General features: G+C 40.9%; 1 long non-coding RNA gene across 1 annotated transcript; it reads left to right on the top strand.

Moving 5' to 3' along the window:
* The first annotated feature begins 458 nt into the window (after window positions 1–458).
* Window positions 459–19,710, top strand: LOC119264236. The gene is made up of 4 exons (XR_005130895.1): window positions 459–811; window positions 12,089–12,263; window positions 13,304–13,427; window positions 19,434–19,710. It is a non-coding gene; the product is annotated as an uncharacterized LOC119264236 (long non-coding RNA).
* The last annotated feature ends 341 nt before the right edge of the window (window positions 19,711–20,051 follow it).

Raw genomic sequence — 20,051 nt, 5'->3', positions numbered from 1 at the left:
ATCTGTCTGTCTCTCTCTCTCTTCCTCCCTCTCTTTCTCTCTCCCTCTCTCCCTCTATCTCTCTGTCTCTCTCTCTCCATATCTCTCTCTCTCTCTCTCTCAGGCCTTCTGTCAGGGTTCCCTGATCTCTCCTGATATTCATTCTACTTTAAACGCCTCCTAATATCAATCTGGATTGAGATTTCCATCCTGTTGTGCTTTCCTCCAGCGAGCAGCCCCACAGGGGGAGCCAGTCGATTGCGGGGGTCCCCGGGGTGTGCGCTCCAAGCCCAAGGCTGTAAAAGCAGATTAAGTCTGAGATGGAATTTCTGATTTGTTTACTCCGTTTTCTCTTTCTCCAAAAAGGTGAAAAAGTCCAGGGTGTTGTTTGGACTCGGCAGCGGCGCTGGAGGCGGCGTCCTGCAGCAAACCACTCTTGCACCACTTCTGTTTAAGGCTTTCAGGCGCTTGGGAGAGACAGCACAGCGGAGGAAAACACTGGAGATGAAAACGTCAATAATAGACAGTCACAGCGGCTCTTGTTTGCTGGATTTGTTGGGTCTTTCTACGAACGTCGCTACACGTGTTTTGAACAAGCTCTGGTGGGGAATTGAACTGTTCTTCAACAGTGGCTGATCTGATCTGTCATCAGCTGTGCCCGTCAGACTCAGCCACGAGGTACAGGCTCCTTCAGCTCCCTGCAGAAGTCAACTGTGAGCTCCAGAACACAGAAACCTCTCCATACTGTCCAGCGTTCTTCAGTCTTCAGCCAACCATCAACTGTCCTCTTAAATATTTGGGAATATCCAGCTTTATAAAACGTATTTCATAGGTTAGTACGTTTTCTTTGTTCATTTTCAGTAACTTAATAGATCATAAATGTCAGAACAGCATTTATGACATTAGAAATGATGACTAAGTCAAAGATAATGACTCATGTTCTCGAAACATTGAAATAATGATTTATTTTCTAGAATCATTGACTTAGTTGAAATAATTGCTTCTTTTCTAGGAATATTTACTTTCTAAGCAAAAATAATGACTTATTTTCAAGAAATATTACCTTGTGAAAATAATCATTTATGGTATAGAAACATTGACTTTATAAGTCGAATAATTACATTTTTATTTAATACTTTTTTATTTAATATTGACTCAAAGTCTTATAGAAATATTAACTTACTGAATTTAAATAATAACTTTTTTTAGAAATAATGACCAAAGTAACAACTTTTTGTTTTGGAAGTTTTGACTTACTAAGTGGAAATAATGACTAAGAAATATTGACTTAGTTGAACTAATGAGTTATTTTCTGAAAATATTGACTCAAAATATTTTTTTTTCTAATGATTCTATTAGTAAATTATTTTTAGAAATGTTCAATTACTATATGATAATAATGACTTGTTTTGTAGAAATATTGAATTAATCAATATAAAGAAAAATGGGCTTACTACAAAATATTTACTTTGTTTAGAACTATTGACTTTCCAAATCAAATTAATGATGTATTTTGTAGAACTATTGCCTTACTTAGTCTTATTTTCTTTGGTTTATCAGTTAATATCTCAAACAAAACTTTGTAATATCTCATATCTCAAGTTACTGCAGCATTTTTTTTTGTAAAACTGCAAAGCTGCAGGAATATCCAGTAAAAGGCCAACTTTTGGGAATAATACTCTATTCAAGTTCACACATTTTATCCCTTTGACATGATGTCAGCACTCAGATCTTTTGGGTGTTTAAACAACGTCTGGGCCAAAACTGTATGGCATAAAATATGTGCTCTAACTTTTGCAGAGGTCACATTTTATATTTAATTTTCCCCCCAATATGTTAAATTCAGCAAATAAACAGTAATTATGCACTAAAATGTGCAGAAGTGTGTTTAGTGTAGAGGATGTGTTCACTTATTTTCACTCATCAACTCAAGAATTGAAAGAGGTGTTCAAACTTTTGCATAAATAATGTGTACAAGTTTGATGATAATATCAATTTAAAATGAACTTACAGACCTTCACTGTTTAGTCTCACTGAAATCCTAAGGTCTTCTCTGAAGGTTCTGAAGGCCCTGAGGGTTCTCTACTGAATGCATATAAAGGATCTCTGGAACAATCCCAACTAATTGTTCTCATAAAGAACTTTCAAGAACTTTTCGATTGAAAGGTTCTCTATGGAACCCCAAATAATTTTTCTTTGGCATTCACTTCAAAGAACCCTTGTTGGCACCTTTATTTTTGAGACTATAACATTTTCACTTCAGGAAAACTGGGAGTTTTTTGTTCTTGTTACTGAAAAGTAACAGTACAGTTCCAATGTTACTTAAACAAGTCAAAGAAAACAAGATGTCCATAAACTTTTGAGAACTATAAATGTGTTTGTTCGGTCCTACAGGACAAAACCTGATCCTGGTTCAGAGCTCAGAGACGCTTCATAAATAAAAAAATCAATAAAAATCAAAGTTTTTCTGCTCATTAAATCAAGTCATGAGTTTTCGCTCTACAGTTTTGGTCCTGGGATCATTTCAGAATTGCTGTCCTATCAGGAATCTCGGCACTCTGAAGCTAATGAAGCGCAGGTCTAGCTGAGGCTGGGTCAAGGATGCCTGTACTCAGTTCTGTGGTCATTTGTTCACTGTTGTTTTGTAAGCACCCTGTTAGCAGCCAGCACTACTGCTCCTCTTTCCTGAGGCTGTTTCCTTGTTTGGCACCTGCCGTCAGGATTTTGACACCGTCCCCCCTGACACATTAAAAGCTATCCTATTTTCGTGACTGAAATGCCTGAAATTTGGAGAGAATCGACTCAATAAACCTGACGTGTGACTAGCTGCAGTATGACTCATTGCATTTTAGAAAAAACTGAGCTTTCATTTAAAAATGCTTTTTTATAACAGATGTATTATTATTAGGATATATTAATTGCATAAAATGTATTGCATAAACATAAGAACATTCATTTTGTTAGCAGTATGATATGGCAGCTCATTCCCGGCAGCAACAGGAAAAAAAAACAAAACACCTGCAATCTTTTCCATCTGTTTCTGGCAGCAGGATGTCGAAAGTTTGACGAAATTATACCTCATTTTGTGACAATATCATCCTGCTGTGTTCAAAATAATCACTTGGATTCTTGAAACCATAAAAGTTTCTCAAAGAATTTGTTTCCTGAAACAAAATTCAATAACTATTCCAACATAGCATCTTGAGATTGCAAGTTAACATTTTAACTTGGAAAGTTAAACGCAGTAATTAACATGACTAAATGAGTCAAATTTTGAGAAAAGTACATTTCAAGAAACTTTACTAAGTAAGTGTTTGGAAATGTTATGCCACAATCTTTATGAAACATTACTCCTTTGATGTAGCTAAACCAAGATGCTGAGGAATGAAGTTGGTTTGAGACACAAAATCACAAGGAGAAAGTCAATATTTTGAGATACTGTGTTACCAAATTTCTGAGAGAAGCAAAACATTAATCTGAGATATTAAGTAACAGTTGTGTCCTAATTTTGAAATGTTACATCAAAATGAGGTGAAAATGTCGTTTCATAGTTTCATGTTAAAACCTGAAGAACCTCAAATTATTTTGGCATATTATGTCAAACTTTTTCAAATGCAAAGAAAAAAACCGACAAGTCAGGTTTTGACAAAAGCATGAGTAAAATGCAATTCTGAGAAATTTGTGAGGAAAGTGCTACATTAATTCAAGATATTACTTGAAATGCTGAGAAATGTACATTATTTAGAGTCACAATAAAAAACAAGTTTGAGAAACTAAGCCAAAGTCATTATTTTGTCTTGAAATGTCAAAAAAGCTTTGTCTTCTGGCTCAGCTCTCTATTCACTATGATGGTCCGCATTACTGCAGACACCACACCAATCTTGCCTGTCAACCTCTCACTCCATCCTTCCTTCACTTGTGAACAAAATCCCGAGATATTTAAACTCCTCCACTTGAGGCAAGAATTCACTCCCGACCTGGACAGAGCATTCCATCCTTTTCTGACTGAGGACTATGGTCTCAGATTTAGAGGTGCTGCTTTTCATCCCAGCCTCCGGTCTCCTTTATTAAAAAGAGGGACCACCACCCCGGTCTGCCATTCCAGGGGGACTGTCCCAGATGTCCACGTGGTGTTATAGAGGTGTCTCAGCCAAGATAGCCCTAGAACATCCAGAGCCCTCAGGAATTCCGGGCGGATTTCATCCACCCTTTGTGCTCTGCCACCAAGGAGTTTTCCAACCATCTTGGCTACCTCAGCCCAAGTGATGGATGGACCCTTGCTTGGATTTCCAAGCTCTGCCTCCTCTAGGGAAGGATCATTGGTGGGATTGGGAAGATCCTTGAAGTATTCCTTCCACCATCCAATGACATCCCCTGTCAAAGTCAGCAGCCTCCTAGCCCCACTGTATACAGTGTTGGTCGGGAACCGCTTTCCTCTTCTGAGGCGCCTGATGGTTTGCCAGAACCTTCTCAGTGCCTGTTGATGGTCTTTCTCTATGGTCTCACCAAACTCATCCCACAACCAAGTTTTTGCCTCAGCAACTGCCAAAGCCATGACCCGCTTAGCCCTTCGCTACCCATCTTTTGCCTCCAGAGTCTCACAAGCGAACCAGGTCTGAGAGAACTCTTTCTTCAGCTTGATGGCTTTGTTTCCACGAGGTGTCTACCAACAGTTTTCAGATTGCCGCCACGACAGGCACCTACAACCTTGCGGCCACAGCTCCAATCCACTGCATCGACAATGGAGGCACGGAACAGGGCCCACTTGGACCCAATGTCACCGGCCTCCCTCGGTATGTGGTCAAAGCTTTGTCGGATGTGGGAGTTGAAGATCTTTCTAGTAGGTTCCTTTGCCAGACGTTCCCAACAATCCCTCACAACACATTTTGGGTCTGCCAGGTCTGTCCGGTATTTTCACCCGCTATCTGACCCAACTCACCAGTAGGTGGTGATCAGTTGACAGCTCCGCTCCTCTCTTCACCCGGGTGTCCAAAACACATGGTCGCCAATCCGATGACACAACTACGAAGTCAATTAATGAACTGTGGCCTAAGGTGTGCTGATGCCATGTGCACTTATGCACACCTTTGTGTTCGAACATGGTGTTTGTTATGGACAGACTGTCCCGAACACAGAACTCCAATAACAAAACACCACTCGGGTTCGGATTGGAGAGGCCGTTCCTCCCAATCACGCCCTTCCAGGTCTCACTGTTATTGCTCACGTGAGCATTGAAGTCACCCAGCAAGACAATGGAGTCCCCACAGGGGGCACTTTCCAGTACACCCTCCAGGGTCTCCAAGAAGGCCGGGTACTCCAAACTGTCATTCGGTGCATAAGCACAGACAACAGTCAGAGCCTGTTCCCCAACCCGAAGGTGCAGGGAAACAACCCTCTCCTCCACTGGAGAAAAAACCCCAATGTACAGGAGCTGAGCCAGAGAGCTATGAGTAAGTCCACTCCTGCCCGACGCCTCTCACCCTGGACAACTCCAGAATGGAATAAAGTCCAACCCCTCTTGAGAGAGTCTGTTCCAGAAGCCCGCCATGTGTTGAGGTGAGCCCGACTACATCTAGTTGGTATCTCTCAGCCTCATACACTAGCTGGGGCTCTATCCCTGCCAGAGAGGTCACATTCCATGTTCCGAGAGCCAGTTTCAGTAGCCGAGGATCAGATCCCCAAGGCCCCTGCCTTCGGCCGCCACCTGATCCACATTGCGCTGGACCCCCTTAAGCGCCTCTCCCACAGGTGGTGGGTCCATGGGAGAGTGGTCGCGTGTAGCTCATTCGGGCTGAGCCTGGCCGGGACCCATGGGTAAAGGCCCGGCCACCAGGCGCTCACTGAGGAGCCCCTCCCCCAGGCCTGCTCAAGGGTGAGGCCCTGGTAACCCAATCCGAGCGAGGGAAACTGTGTTCTGATGGTCTCCATCATATGGGGTTTTTGGATCACCCTTTGTCTGGCCCATCACCTAGGACCTGGACAGTGGCCCTGAAATGCCATCATATTATTTTGAGATGCTAAATCAAATTTCAAGAAATAGTAATTATTTTAATTTACTACTGCCAGAATCAGAGAAGAAGAAGAAGAAAAAAAACATTTTCTCTCCTTTGCCTGGCAGAAAGGGGTTTGCATATAAAAGACACACACGCTTTTGGGGCAATATTTCTTTTAGTGCTGAATGAGAGTTAAAGCCGTTTACCTTCAGCCACATACATGTGATGCATATGCTTTAGTGGGCATTTCTCAGACCATATTGGTTTTTATTACTTTGTTTACCTCATGTATAAAATACAGATTATAGAATAACTCAAGGACATAAAGAGGGGGAGAAACTGAATATCGCAGAATATCGAACTTTAAGTGTTTCCACAGTTCCACAAAGTCTTTGAGTTTTACTGCAAATACCACAAATCTGTTTATAAGTAATTTATGATAAGCCTCAGGACGAGATACATAGGAGTGAGGAGTTTTGCATTTTGAGCAGTGACTGTGTGGAGTGTGTGTGTGTGTGTGTGTGTGTGTGTGTGTGTGTGTGTGTGCGCCTCTCAGAGAAAGAAAGAGTAAGAGAGCACAAAGAGGAATATGAATATATAATACCCACAGGATACAAAGTGCTTAACAGTGTAAAGTCCTTTAAAATTAATTGAGCAGCCAAATGTAACAGTGGAGCGCGGCTTGCTGCACTTATCTCCGGCCCTCTAGGGGGCGAGAGAGAGTTAAAACACAGGGCAGTAACCCCCGCAGTACTTTTCCCCCTCGTGTTCATAAACACTAAACAGGTGGCGATCGATTGCTTTCGGTCATGTCTTGAGTAGAGAGATAACCTACACACGGTTTCTTAAAGGGGAATTCCACTAATATCTGCATAATTAAGTGGTCAAGATGTAAACAAAGCCATTCTGAGTGGCTTGGTGTGAAATGCTCTGTTCTGGAGAAACTTAGAGTCAGAGTGTTCACAGCGGTGGTGATAGGAACCAGACGTCTGAAGAGTTTAAAGGGCTCATATTCTACTAGTTTACTTATTACTATTATATCTATTTTTCCTTTAAAATTCACTTCTAATGCTTTGTACCAAAGTCACAATTCATTTTTACTTTTCACATTGTCAAATCTCTCTTTATCAATTTGAACTAAACAAGCCGTTTTCAGTGCTGCACCTTTAGAACTGATATATCGTCGCTGTCCAAACTAAACCTCCTTTTACGTTGTGTTTTATTGTTTCATGGAACTGAAAATTGTCTGATGTTTACATTGTGTATACTTTCTGTGATGATGTGACAATAGAAATGCTCCAAAATGAGTTATTTTTCCATCAACTTCCATTAAACCTTAGAAATCTTTTTCTGCACAGTTGCCATCTGGGGGATACAAGGTTTTACATTACATTTACATTACATTTACGGCATTTGGCTGACGCTCTTATCCAGAGCGACTTACAATTTGATCATTTTACACAGGTAGGCGAAGGTGGTGTTAGGAGTCTTGCCCAAGGACCCTTATTGGTATAGTGTAGGGCGCTTGCCCTGGTTGGGGATTGAACCCTCCTCTAGGGAAGCTATGAACCAATATAAAAGTATCTGTGGCTCTTTATATTGTGTGTAGATGTGTGTCAGTTCAGGGCATTGAACCGACAACCTTATGGTCACAGGGCTGGTTCCCTAACCTTCAGCCCACGACCGCCGACAACAGTGGTATATAAACTCATAAGACACGTGTGGTGGTTTTAGATAGTAAATAACATGGCTATGTTTGTGCTGTAGACATTGCTGTCACCACTACAGTGAAGAAACTACACTGTCAGAAATAAACGTCCTATGCAGGTCCATGATTCATTCATCAAGGTACAAACAATGTAGGTGTACCCTCAAATGTACAACAGTGGTTTTAAGGTCCTTACATGAGTTTTTCCTAGTGGAAAAGTAGGTCTTTGTACCTTTTCATTAGCGAATGTTTTAAAACAGAACAGTAAAATAAAAGTCCTGGAGACGAGACGGGGTGTGTGGAGTCATTACAGCTTAGAAAATATCATTTAAATGTATTATGGTACAATTATGTTTCTTGACTAAAGGCACTGGGATGTACCCCTGAAGGTACCACCACAGTGACAAGAGAGGTACTGCCCCAGTGACAGTGTCATGCCTTTTTTATTGAGAGTGTATGTGGAAAGTTTCAACATGTAAAGGATTCTTAACCTGGGGCTCAGGACCCCTTTTGAGGGTCATAACAGTGATGTTACAAGTTACTCTATCAAAGACAGAGAAATACATTATGACAATTGCATGCAATCTCTGCTGAATGGCTCCCCCTACAGTCCACAGAAGACAGGCTAATGCCAATTATGAATTTCTATTGGGTGAGCTCGTTACTGAGGTGTTACTAAGGTCATAACTGGCCCCTAAATGTAAAAGTATTTGTAGCGCCAGGCTAAAGAGTAAAGGTAGAGGAGACCAGTTGTCAAAAAGAGAGTAGCAAAATATTTTTAACCCCAGGAAAGTTTCATACTCTGAAAATGCTGCTCTACAATGAACCGTTTCACCTCAAACCACTCTGAATGATGAACATTTCGACAATTGAGCTGAAATTTCCCAAAAATCAGTGAAAGTCTCCTTTACATGCATTGCGCAGATTAACTAGCAGTAGCGTGGCGGCAGGTGCTAAAACGTATCAGGGAAGCTGCCGCAGTGAATCGATGGTTCTTTTTCCAGTTTGAATCATTTTTCCAGTGTGGCAGAGACCTCCTTGGCTCAAGTGCCTGATTACTTCCCATGGCTCCGGCTGATGATCAGTGGGCGACAGCCAATATGAAGCTAACCCGCCGTGTTGCGTCTCAGACACTTATGCAGCCCACTGTTTTGGTGGGAGGTTCATGCTCCAAAGGATTTGGCCGCGATCTGGTCCTGCAGCTTGCACGAAAATGAAGGGATCATTTATTTGATACACTTAATCTCTTGCATGGTGTGTGTACAGGGCAATTTCCTGCCGCACGGACCGGGTGACCATGGAAACGTGGAGATTCTCTCTGGGCGCATTACATATTGAATATGTGCAGCTAAAATAGACTTCTATTGAGGCTTAATAAAAACGGATGAGAGGAACATGGAGAATACCGGCAGAGCAATATCCTCAGTTTAGTCGTTACGGCAAGCGAATCCGCAGCTGGTGTGCTACAGAATGTCAAACACAGAAAGGGAATCTAATTCCATGATGGCTATGTGATTTTCTCCTGCGGAAAAACGAGCGGGTTATGCTTATGTTTCTCATCAATCTACTTCGCTCTCCGCCTGCATACAGTCAGCTGAACTGCTAAAGAGTGAGAGTTAAAGCAGGCAAAGGCCACAGGATTAGCACAGAGTCCAGATGAGTGATAAAACGAGGTCAGTGTGGGGCAGCAAAGACAGGCCGGGAAGATTGATGGCCTAAACAGGTGGAGGAGGGGACGACAGACTCCATACATTCCAGCATAGGAAATCCATGTTCCACCTACAAATATGTTATTTACTCGGTTAGGCAAGTATTTCAACCCCAATTCCAATGAAGTTGGAACGTTGTGTAAAACATAAATAAAAACAGAATACAATGATCTGCAAATCATTTTCAACCTATATTCAGTTGAATGCACTACAAAGGCGAGATATTTAATGTTCAAACGGATAAACTTTATTGTTTTTTGCAAATATTCACTCATTTTGAATTTGATGCCTGCAACACGTTCCAAAGAAGTTGGGACAGGGGCTTGTTTACCACTGTGTTACATCATCTTTCCTTTTAACAACTCAATAAGCGTTTGGGAACTGAGGACACTGATTGTTGAAGCTTTGTAGGTGGAATTCTTTCCCATTCTTGCTTGATGTACAACTTCAGTTGCTCAGCAGTCCGGGGTCTCCGTTGTCGTATTTTGTGCTTCATAATGCGCCACACATTTTCAATGGGAGACGGTCTGGACTGCAGGCAGGCCAGTCTAGTACCCGCACTCTTTTACTACGAAGCCACGCTGTTGTAACACGTGCAGAATGTGGCTTGGCATCGTCTTGCTGAAATAAGCAGGACGTCCCTGAAAAAGACGCTGCTTGGATGGCAGCAGATGTTGCTCCAAAACCTGTTTGTAGCTTTCAGCATTAATGGGGCCTTCAGATGTGCAGGTTACCCCTGCCATGGGCACTAACACTCCCCCACACCATCAGAGACGCTGGCTTTTGAACTTTGTGCTGATAACAATCCGGACAGTCCTTTTCCTCTTTGGCCCGGAGGACACGACGTCCATGATTTCCAAAAGCAATTTGAAATGTGGACCGGCGGCGTTTCTGGGTGGTGTTGATATGTGGCTTCGCTTTGCATGGCAGAGTTTTAACTTGCACTTGTAGATGGAGCGACGAACTGCGTTCACTGACAGTGGTTTTCTGAAGTGTTCCTGAGCACATGTGGGAATATCCGTTACAGAATGATGTGGGTTTTTAATGCAGTGCCGTCTGAGGGATCGAAGGTCACGGGCATTCAATGTTGGTTTTCTGCCTTGCAGAGATTTCTCCAGATTCTCTGAATCTTTTGATGATATTATGGACTGTAGATGATGAAATCCCTAAATTCCTTGCAACTGCACGTTGAGAAACGTTGTTCTTAAACTGTTGGACTATTTGATCACGCAGTTGTTCACAAAGTGGTGAACCTCGCCCGTCCTTGCTTGTGAACGACTGAGCCTTTCAGGGATGTCTTTTGTTGCCCCTGTCCCAACTTCTTTGGAACGTGTTGCAAACATCAAATTCAAAATGAGTGAATATTTGCAAAAAACAGTTAGGTTTATCCGTTTGAACATTAAATATCTCGTCTTTGTAGTGTATTCAACTGAATATAGATTGAAAAGGATTTGCAAATCATCGTATTCTGTTTTTATTTATGTTTTACACAACGTCCCAACTTCACTGGAATTGGGGTTGTACAAAATGTTGCATCTGAAGAAGAATTCTAGAAAAATCTACGTATTTGAGTCGAATATATATTTCTTTCTCTTATGTTTGGTGCTGCCTCAACATTTCTCTTGGATTAAGGTCCGGACTTTGAGCCAGTCATTTCAAGATGCAACACTTCTTCTGATTTAACCATTCTTTCTGACCTATCTGGTGTTTTTAGGGTCATTATCTTTCTTCAGGACCCACCCTGTGTTAAGGTTGAGTTCACAGGTGGATACACTAACATTTTCCTGTAAAATCTCTTAATACAGTCCATCATTCATAGCTCCATCAAATGACGGCAAGCTCTCCTGGCACTATAGTAGCGAAACAGCCCATGATACTGCCACCACCATGTTTCAAAGATGGGATAAGGTTCTTATGCTGCAACATGTGGTCTTTAGGAAACTTTAAACCAACAGCATGTTCAACATACTATCACTCCATGTGTACTATTCTTGTTCAGTGTTCACTTTGAACTCATGAGCACTGACATTATCCACTGTAGGCCTGCAGGGTTCTTGATGATCTCTCAGAATTTTCTATGCCTTACTCTTAAAGTCACTTTGTTGGATGACCACTCTTGAGAAGGATAACAATGGTGTTGAATATACTCCATTTGTATGCTATTTGCCTGACCGTGGATCAGTGAAGTACAAACTGGAACCCCTCCCAGCCTGAAGAGCGTTGGCAGATGCTTTTCTGAGGTCATTAGAAATCTCCTCTGACTGAGACATGGCATGCATTAAGAAATGTCTATGGCGTAGACCAGACTTTGATGGTGAACCTCAGGTTGATGTTTATTAAATAGGGTAGTGTCTGTCACATTAACACTTGATAGTCATCTAATTGTTTGAACTTCCTGACTGTATTTATCACCTCTACCAAACTGATTATTCCAAAGGCTCTTTTTCCAACAACGACATTTGATGTTGGCTCACTTTGTTTAATGAACGAATGAAAAACTCTAGAATTGTGCTGCTTACTTTATATATTTTATATATACCATTATACTGATCAAGCATAACATTTTATATATATATATATATATATATATATATATGAAGAATGTGGATAGTGGGGGGGTGAGGAAGAGGGTGGGTGAGAGGAAGAGGAAAACACTGATCTTACAGAATGTAATTTTATGACTGCACTGTCACATCCAGTAGGTTTGTCACTCTGGAGCTAACCCGATTCTGCGTGCATTCGTCACGGTGCTGCAGCTTAGCTGATGGGTGCTGCCCCGAGCGACCAAACATACCAGCAAATCTCATGCAGTGCTGGCACATGGAGCTCCACCAGGAGTGGCTGATGACTCAAACCTTTGGCGACAGACAGGAGGTAAGGAAAAGAAAATCATTATATAAGAACAGCTACATTAGAAAAAGAATAATCTTCATAGCTTTTGGTCTGCTGACTGAAATGCTAACTTGTTTCACAGTTCTTTCAGAGATCAGTTATCACAATAAAATGCAGACCAGCTTCATAAAAATGTTCAGAAACAACTACAATATTAACAATACTTATTATCACTGTCGGTGCTTTTGGGACAAACGCTTTTATCTGCATGTTTGTTTGTTTCATTTTTAAACAGAATTAGAACATTTCAAGTGCTGTTTATAAGGTGCTAAACTTTCATGAATAATGGACCAAAAGAAATGGTCCAAAGTATTTGGATAAATATGTTCTACCACTACCATAAACACCATCATGAACACTACCATAAACACCACCATGAACACCACCATGAACACCACCATGAACACCACCATAAACACCACCATGAACACTACCAAGAACACTATCATAAACACCACCATAAACACTCCCATGAACACCACCATGAACACTCCCATGAACACCACCATTAACACCACCATGAACACCACCATAAATACCACCATGAACACCACCATGAACACCACCATAAACACTTTCATGAACACCACCATAAACACCACCATGAATACCACCATAAACACCTCCATGAATACCACCATAAACACCACCATGAACACTACCAAGAACACTATCATTAACACCACCATGAACATCACCATCACCATACACACCTCCATCATGAACACCACCATGAACACCATCATAAACGCTATCATGAATACCACCATAAACACCGCCATAAACACACCATTAACCTGCTGCTACTAGATTAGGCATTGTTTTTCAGAAAAATGTTAGTTTTCCCTTGTAGGAACAATAAAGTACATAACAAAGAGAACAAGTACAAAAAGCATATTTCTCATGATATTTTAGTTAGTTTGTAAAGTCTATTGAGTCGGAGTTCAGTTGGGAAGCATTTGATTATGTACCTAAACAAATCTCCTACAAAAGCTACATTTTCAGAATAATTGCATCCTCAGGATTGGCCCCCTCTCTCACAAGTGTAATTACATCCGCTCTTAAACACGGACATGGCCGCGCTCCGATGGCGAATTCCCGCAGATAACCGTGGGTGGCCCTGGCTGCTGGCGAGGCTCAAGACAGGTACAGTCACACGCGTTTAATTTGCCCTGAAAGATTTAATTTTAGATTGAAAGTTCAGGTAGTTGGTGCTTCCGTAAAGAGCCATGTTGAATCCCGCGGGACGAGGCAGTGTGCGGGGGATTGCGACTCTGCAGGAGAGGCCCATTTAAAGGTGAAGGCCTTGGGGGCAGGGGGGATTCAATGAGGATTTATAGTCCCTTTGGACAGGCGGCTTTGCTCTCGGTTGAGCCCTGGCTCTTTCTCCAGAGCATACACATGCTGTGCTGAGTCGTGTTATTCACCACAGATTGAACAGCCGACACATCCTCTGGACAGTAGGAGCAGGAGGAACAGTGCATGTTACTCACTCGCTCTAAAGCACTCGAGTGGTCCGGCACAGCCTGGCCGCTTCATCGCTCTGACTAATTATGGTTACGCAATTAGCGTGTTTGTTGTCGTGGAATTAGCGTTTCCAAGGCGATGTTCTGCAGAGAGCACACACACTGCATGGTAATAAGGCGGAGCTGTTATTGGTCTGCCTGCATTAGTCCAGCTGGGGCTAATGGCCGTTATACACTTCCACTTAACACATGACTGGGCTCACCAGCGCTGCGTCCGCCTCTGACAAAACATTCTTTAACCCTTTCTAATCTATACATTCAGTTTACATTATGTAATCTTTGGAATGACTTACACTTAGAGTCATATACTAATATTTGAGCACCCCTGGTCAACTGACATGTTTTGCTGAAGTTTTGTTGACCGTTGATTAAGTTAACACATCCTTTACAGAGAACACAGTTAAATATGAATTTTTAGAGCACAATTTCTGTTTGATTGCCGAATTTAACATGCTAAAAAACAAAAACCCTTTTCTTGCAGTGGTTCTTTACAGATGATTAATAAACTCTTATAATGGATTATCAGTAACACATCAACATCATATCAGTAGTGTAGCTGTAATGAATCATCTGAATACATTGAAGTAAATATCTTGTAGATGTTCTGTTGATGCATTACTTACATTAAGTAGATGTTGTTGTTAATGTTACTTCCATTACTCAAAGCCTAACCTTACCAGCCTCCCTCAATACCTAACCCTAACCCCAACCCTAACCTTAACGTCAAGCCAAAACCTAATCTTAACTCTTTCCCTGGCCTTAATCCTAACCTTAACCTTAACATGAAACTTAATTTTAACCCTCACTCTGGCCCTAATCCTAAACCTAACCTCAATTTAAAACCTAATCTTAGCCTTCACCTAATCCTAAACCAGGCATATCTCTTAATATACGATGCACCTGACCTACACAGAGTGATTCAAAAAGTTTCATCTGATTTCAAAATGATTTATTTCACTTTTAAATCATTACAGAACATCCGAATACCATTCATCAAAAGTGTGGTCTCATCTTCAGAGTCTGACCAAATCGCACTGAGCCACAAAACTGTCACAATATCAGGTTTAGCTCAGTTTTGTCCTTTTTTGCTGGATCAGTATTAATGCTGTTTTGTTCCAGCCAGTCTTTAAAGCATTTTACAGCCCATTTTGTTTGGCAAATGGTATTGGGTTCGTTTCTGGCTGATTCCAGGTCGTTTAGTTGTTCTTCTGTCACAGCTGCCGACTGAAAAGCTGCTCAGTGGTGATGACAGCTTGGGAATTTAGTGAAGTCTCATCCTCAGAGTCTGACCCAATCAGCTGTCGGTCAAATGTGAACTTAACAGTGTCCGTTTTCTGTTTGTGGCAAAGTTAGAAGTAAAAATCTATCTATCTATCTATCTATCTATCTATCTATCTATCTATCTATCTATCTATCTATCTATCTATCTATCTATCTATCTATCTATCTAACACTGTAGAATTGGTTGGTTCCCCTGTTCTTTTTCACGCAGTGGAATTGCCTCATCTCCGGTGCGTCTGTTCATCATGACCAGTCATGACATCAGAACCGTCTTCCGGTGTGAAATCTACCCACATGATGCACGGGGGAGTGGGATCGCCGTGGATTAGTAGGCGTGCTAGCTCTCCTATGTGACACACTTTATACACTAAGCATAAAGCAAGTCAGTCTGAGTCAGTGCGGTGGGTTTATTCCGACGGGACTGAGAGGGAAATGAGAGTGATTTGAAAGTGAAATCATTAGCTCCTGCTTCATGTTGCTAAGACAGACGCAGCTTCCTAAGTAATTCCTGCTCCTGCTACTTTGAAGTGCGATGCTGCGAATCCGCTCACCCCAGGCATGTAATCTAAAATGTGTTTTTTAATTCTTTTCTTTTTTCAGCAAAGTTTTGTTTTCGCACTAGAATGGGAAGGAATGAATTAAACGTATTGGAAATACATAAGCGATAGTCAGCGGAGTCGAAACGGGGCGTAATTGTTTTGACTTAATGCACGTCTTTGTTCCCTGCGAAGCCATGCATCACATAATAAGCAGGTGTTGTTGTTTTAATAAAGAGCAGCGGCTGGAAGATACGGAAAACAACAGGTAGTACGCTGAGCCACAGTTCAATCCCAGCCAGAAACAGACACTAATGTGGCCCCCACGACTGCTCTTGAGTGGGAGGCGCCGCCGCTATAGCTGTTTTGTTTCTCCATAAGTGCCGCTGGCAGGCGCTGACTGTACTGTATGTGTCACTCAACTCTTCAGAAAACTCTACAGAGACAGTATACGATAATGCGGTTAAGAGGCATTAGTGTCACAGCAGCAAAAAAAGAACAGAGGGAACGTTGAGAGATGCTTGAGAACTGAGAAGTGCGCTGAGTGCATGTTCTACAGTGAGGATCACTGCATTAGCAGCTCTTGTGGGATAAAGACCAGTTCATACCAAAAGCCAATTTGGTCCACTCTGACATCAACTGATCTACACCCTTTTAAAAAAGAGATGGTTTTCAAAGGCTCTTCTATATAGGGCCATGACCACTCAAAGAACTACACTCACCGGCCAATTTATTAGGTGGCTAGTAAAAGGTTGGACCCCCTTTTACCTTCAGATCTGCCTTAATTCTTCATGGCAAACTTTCAACAAGGTGTTGGAAACGTTCCTCAGAGATTTTGCTTGGTTACTTGAGTTCCTGCTGCCTTTCTATCATCTGGAACCAGTCTGCCCATTCTCCTCTGACCTCTCACATCAACAAGGCATTTTTGTCCACACAACTGACCGCTCACTGGATGTTTCCTCTTTTTCGGACCGTTCTCTGTAAACCCTAGAGATGGTTGTGCGTGAAAATCCCAGTAGATCAGCAGTTTCTGAAATACTCAGACCAGCCCGTCTGGCACCAACAACCACGCCACGTTCAAAGTCCCTTAAATCCCCTTTCTTCCCCCGTTCTGATTCTCGGTCTGCACTTCAGCAAGTTGTCTTGACCACCTCTACATGCCTAAATGCATTGAGCTGCAGCCACATGATTGACTGATTAGCTATTTGTGTTAACAAGGAATTGAACCTAATGTAAAGTGGCTGGTGAGTGTATTTGCATGCTTAAAGAGGTCTTCGCACCATGCAGTTCTATGTAGCTGCAAAAAGGGTTCTAAATAGAGCCGTATTTAACACATTTCTTTAGACAGTGGAACAAAATCTGTGATGCTATAGTCAAAATAGTCAAGATCATCATAAATGTCTATCCTCTCAGTCTATTTTTTCACTTGCACTCATGAGTGACCTATAAATTCCATAGCACTCCAGTTAAATCATACACTCCCACTTTCCACCACATTCTAAATGAACTGAAGCAAGAATTTACATATGATAAACATGATAAAATGATATCATGTATGATCATCTTGTTGGCCTAGTTGCTGCAGAGCAGCTACTGCACTGTATTAACATTACGAGACGGCTGTTCTAACAATTACGAGCCTTTTATCTGACTCAAAGAGGTATGATTTCATCCTCATAAACAAATGTGTTGCTTGTGCTGTCAGATCAAGTTTTAAACCTGCTTGAAGTGAGAAAAAGAGCTAATGTTCTAGCCTGAAGCGGTTACATGACAGAGCTCAATCGGAGGCATGAGATGCTCAGTTGTTTGCATTTGACTTGTGCGGCGCTTGCATGGTGCTGATGTATTGTGTATGGTGCGAATTTGGGGCTGTAGCTTCTCACTGCCCATCAAAACTTTAGGGACGCCTTGTCTTATTTTGAAATTTTCCATGTAATGCTTCATTTTTGCTGTTTTGCTTCTGTTAATTAACACAGTGCACCCTTAGGTTTCAGTTCTATGGTAAGTATTTTGAGGCCGACCCAACTAGACTAGCTGTTTTGATGAATCGCCCAGTAAGGCTATTCAAAATCAGCTTAGATTTGACACCCACTTCTGGATCACCTTTCATACCCAAATAACATACATAAACAAACATAAACGAAAGCTGTATTTTTTTTTCTACAACGCAATATTTAGTTTTGGTTTGTTTTTCAGTGGACATTACGGTTTTGTAAAAGATTTCATGCTTCTGAAACTGTTGTTTTCATATATGTTACCAGTCCCACTTTAAATGAACTGTTTTTAACAACTGTGTAGTTACATGTGAACAACATATGCAACAACACTGTAACTACTAATGATTTAATCACTGTTACAGGTGGATTACAGAAGGAATTTACATAATTGGACATGTGCACCAACTTCACTTTTGCCTTATGTAATTACATAAGTGCATCTTAATTGTCATAACAGCCTATTCTCTCTCATGTAGTTACACAAGGGTAATAACATACATTGCTATTGCTGTGGCACTGTAACCCGTTTCAGCTTTAGCCCATCAATGTGTTGCCTTACCCCAAAGCAACGTCTATATTACCACTCAGTACCTACATAACAACTACACAGGAACTGTCCACTTACTTTAAAGAATCACTTTAACACTGCAGGAAAGTTTCTGTGTAGTTGTTATAAAGGTACAGTGTAATTACAGAATGTCATTAATCAATGTGAAGTGATTAGGTGACCTTGTTATAACAGTTATTCCACAGTAATTATGTAAACCATAAATGTAACGTTATGTCAAACACACCTCCTTTAACTGCTGGAAAAGACATCTGATCTGCAGCATATCCAAAAGATACACATGTGTAATTACAATTTTTACACATGCATAAAAATTGCTTTTGTAATCCATCTGGTTAAATCATCAGTAGTTACAGTGTTGCTGCATGTTACACACATATAACTACACAGTTACTAGAGACACATATAAAGTATATGAAGTGGGACCAAAATAATACATAATAATATGACTAATATGATTATTGCTATAGATATATTGTTATAATATTTATAGCATGTTTATAACTATTTTTATGATACAATATCATATTTTACAATACGATTGACAGTATGTTTCAGTACAGTTAGAGGAGAGTCAAAGGGGTCCTATTATACTCATTTTCAGTGTTTGTATTTTATTTTTGGGGCCTACTAGAGTAGATTTCCACTTTTACCATACTGTATATCTCTAGTCACTCTTTGTCTGAAATGATCTTTTAGAGTTCACGTGTCTCAAAGCCACACCTCCTTATAAGTCCAGTGTGCTCTGATTGGCCAACTTTATAGCTCTGAAGATCATTCATATGCACAAAAAGCTACATAACACCCTGAAGGGAAAGGAAAAATGAGAAAAGCCCAATAGGTCCCCTTTAATCAGCACAAGTATCTGGAACACTTTCCACAAAAAAGTTATGTTTGAAGGAGTTAATTTGTTAAGTTGTAACAAATCGTGCAAAAACAACAAGCCATGCTTATTTATAGAAACAGTTTTAAAGCCGATGCAAAAACATGGCTTTTTTTTTACTGTTTACTCTGTCCTTCACTATTAATAACATTAGGTCTCACTGTGTTTGTTGCATTTGTTTGAGATGTAAAATTATTATTACTCTCTTTATTTATTGTTTTCTAATGCCTTGTGTCTTACATCTTCTATTTTTTTATGAATTTAATTGTTTTTTTATTTATTTATCTTTATCTTTGTTATCTGTTAAACTACTACACTGTTAATTTAATATATTTTCTCATTTCTTCTGTCACGCATGCAGACGATCCTCCAGAGGACATGAACTCCATTTCCCAGACTCTTCAGTGAAGTCATGTGACTGCAGACATTTCTTCACCATCCTATCAGCGGTCAAGGTCACCTGAGTATTAATGTGACTCAGCTGAGTGTGTATCACATGACTTTTAGTTTGGTATAAAATCCGTATTGCTTTCACTTGTGAACATGCTGAGGGTTTTCTGGCCAGACCTGTATTGTGTGTATGACTTCCTCCCTGTTCTCTTCAGTTCCCCAAGTAAAGCTTGACTTGTGGCTTCTAACTGCAAGTGTCTGCTTTCTGATCTCACATCACAACTTTTTTCTATTCATTTCTTGCACTTTTACTTTTTAGCACTCGTAGTGTTTTTTTTTCTTCTTCCTATCCAACTTTTCAATCCCCAGTCTCTGTGTTGGCTCAGCTACATTGTAAATGAGGGTCTCCCACAATATAAAAGTTTATTTGATTGATTGATCTAACAAAGATTTGTTCAGACAGCTGACTTTGTAGTGGCTTTGTGTCCAAGACCTGTGGGATCCACCACAATACATTGCAGGGTGGGGCTCATTTTCAGCATCACTTCAGCATCAGTGGGCGGTCAACCAGTGTTAGCAGGTAAAGAAC

The sequence above is a fragment of the Pygocentrus nattereri genome, chromosome 11 (genome assembly GCF_015220715.1).
Source record: "Pygocentrus nattereri isolate fPygNat1 chromosome 11, fPygNat1.pri, whole genome shotgun sequence".
Lineage (NCBI taxonomy): Eukaryota > Metazoa > Chordata > Actinopteri > Characiformes > Serrasalmidae > Pygocentrus > Pygocentrus nattereri.
The sequence above is the reverse complement of the archived record's forward strand: the minus strand, read 5'-3'. Positions and strand labels throughout refer to the sequence as shown.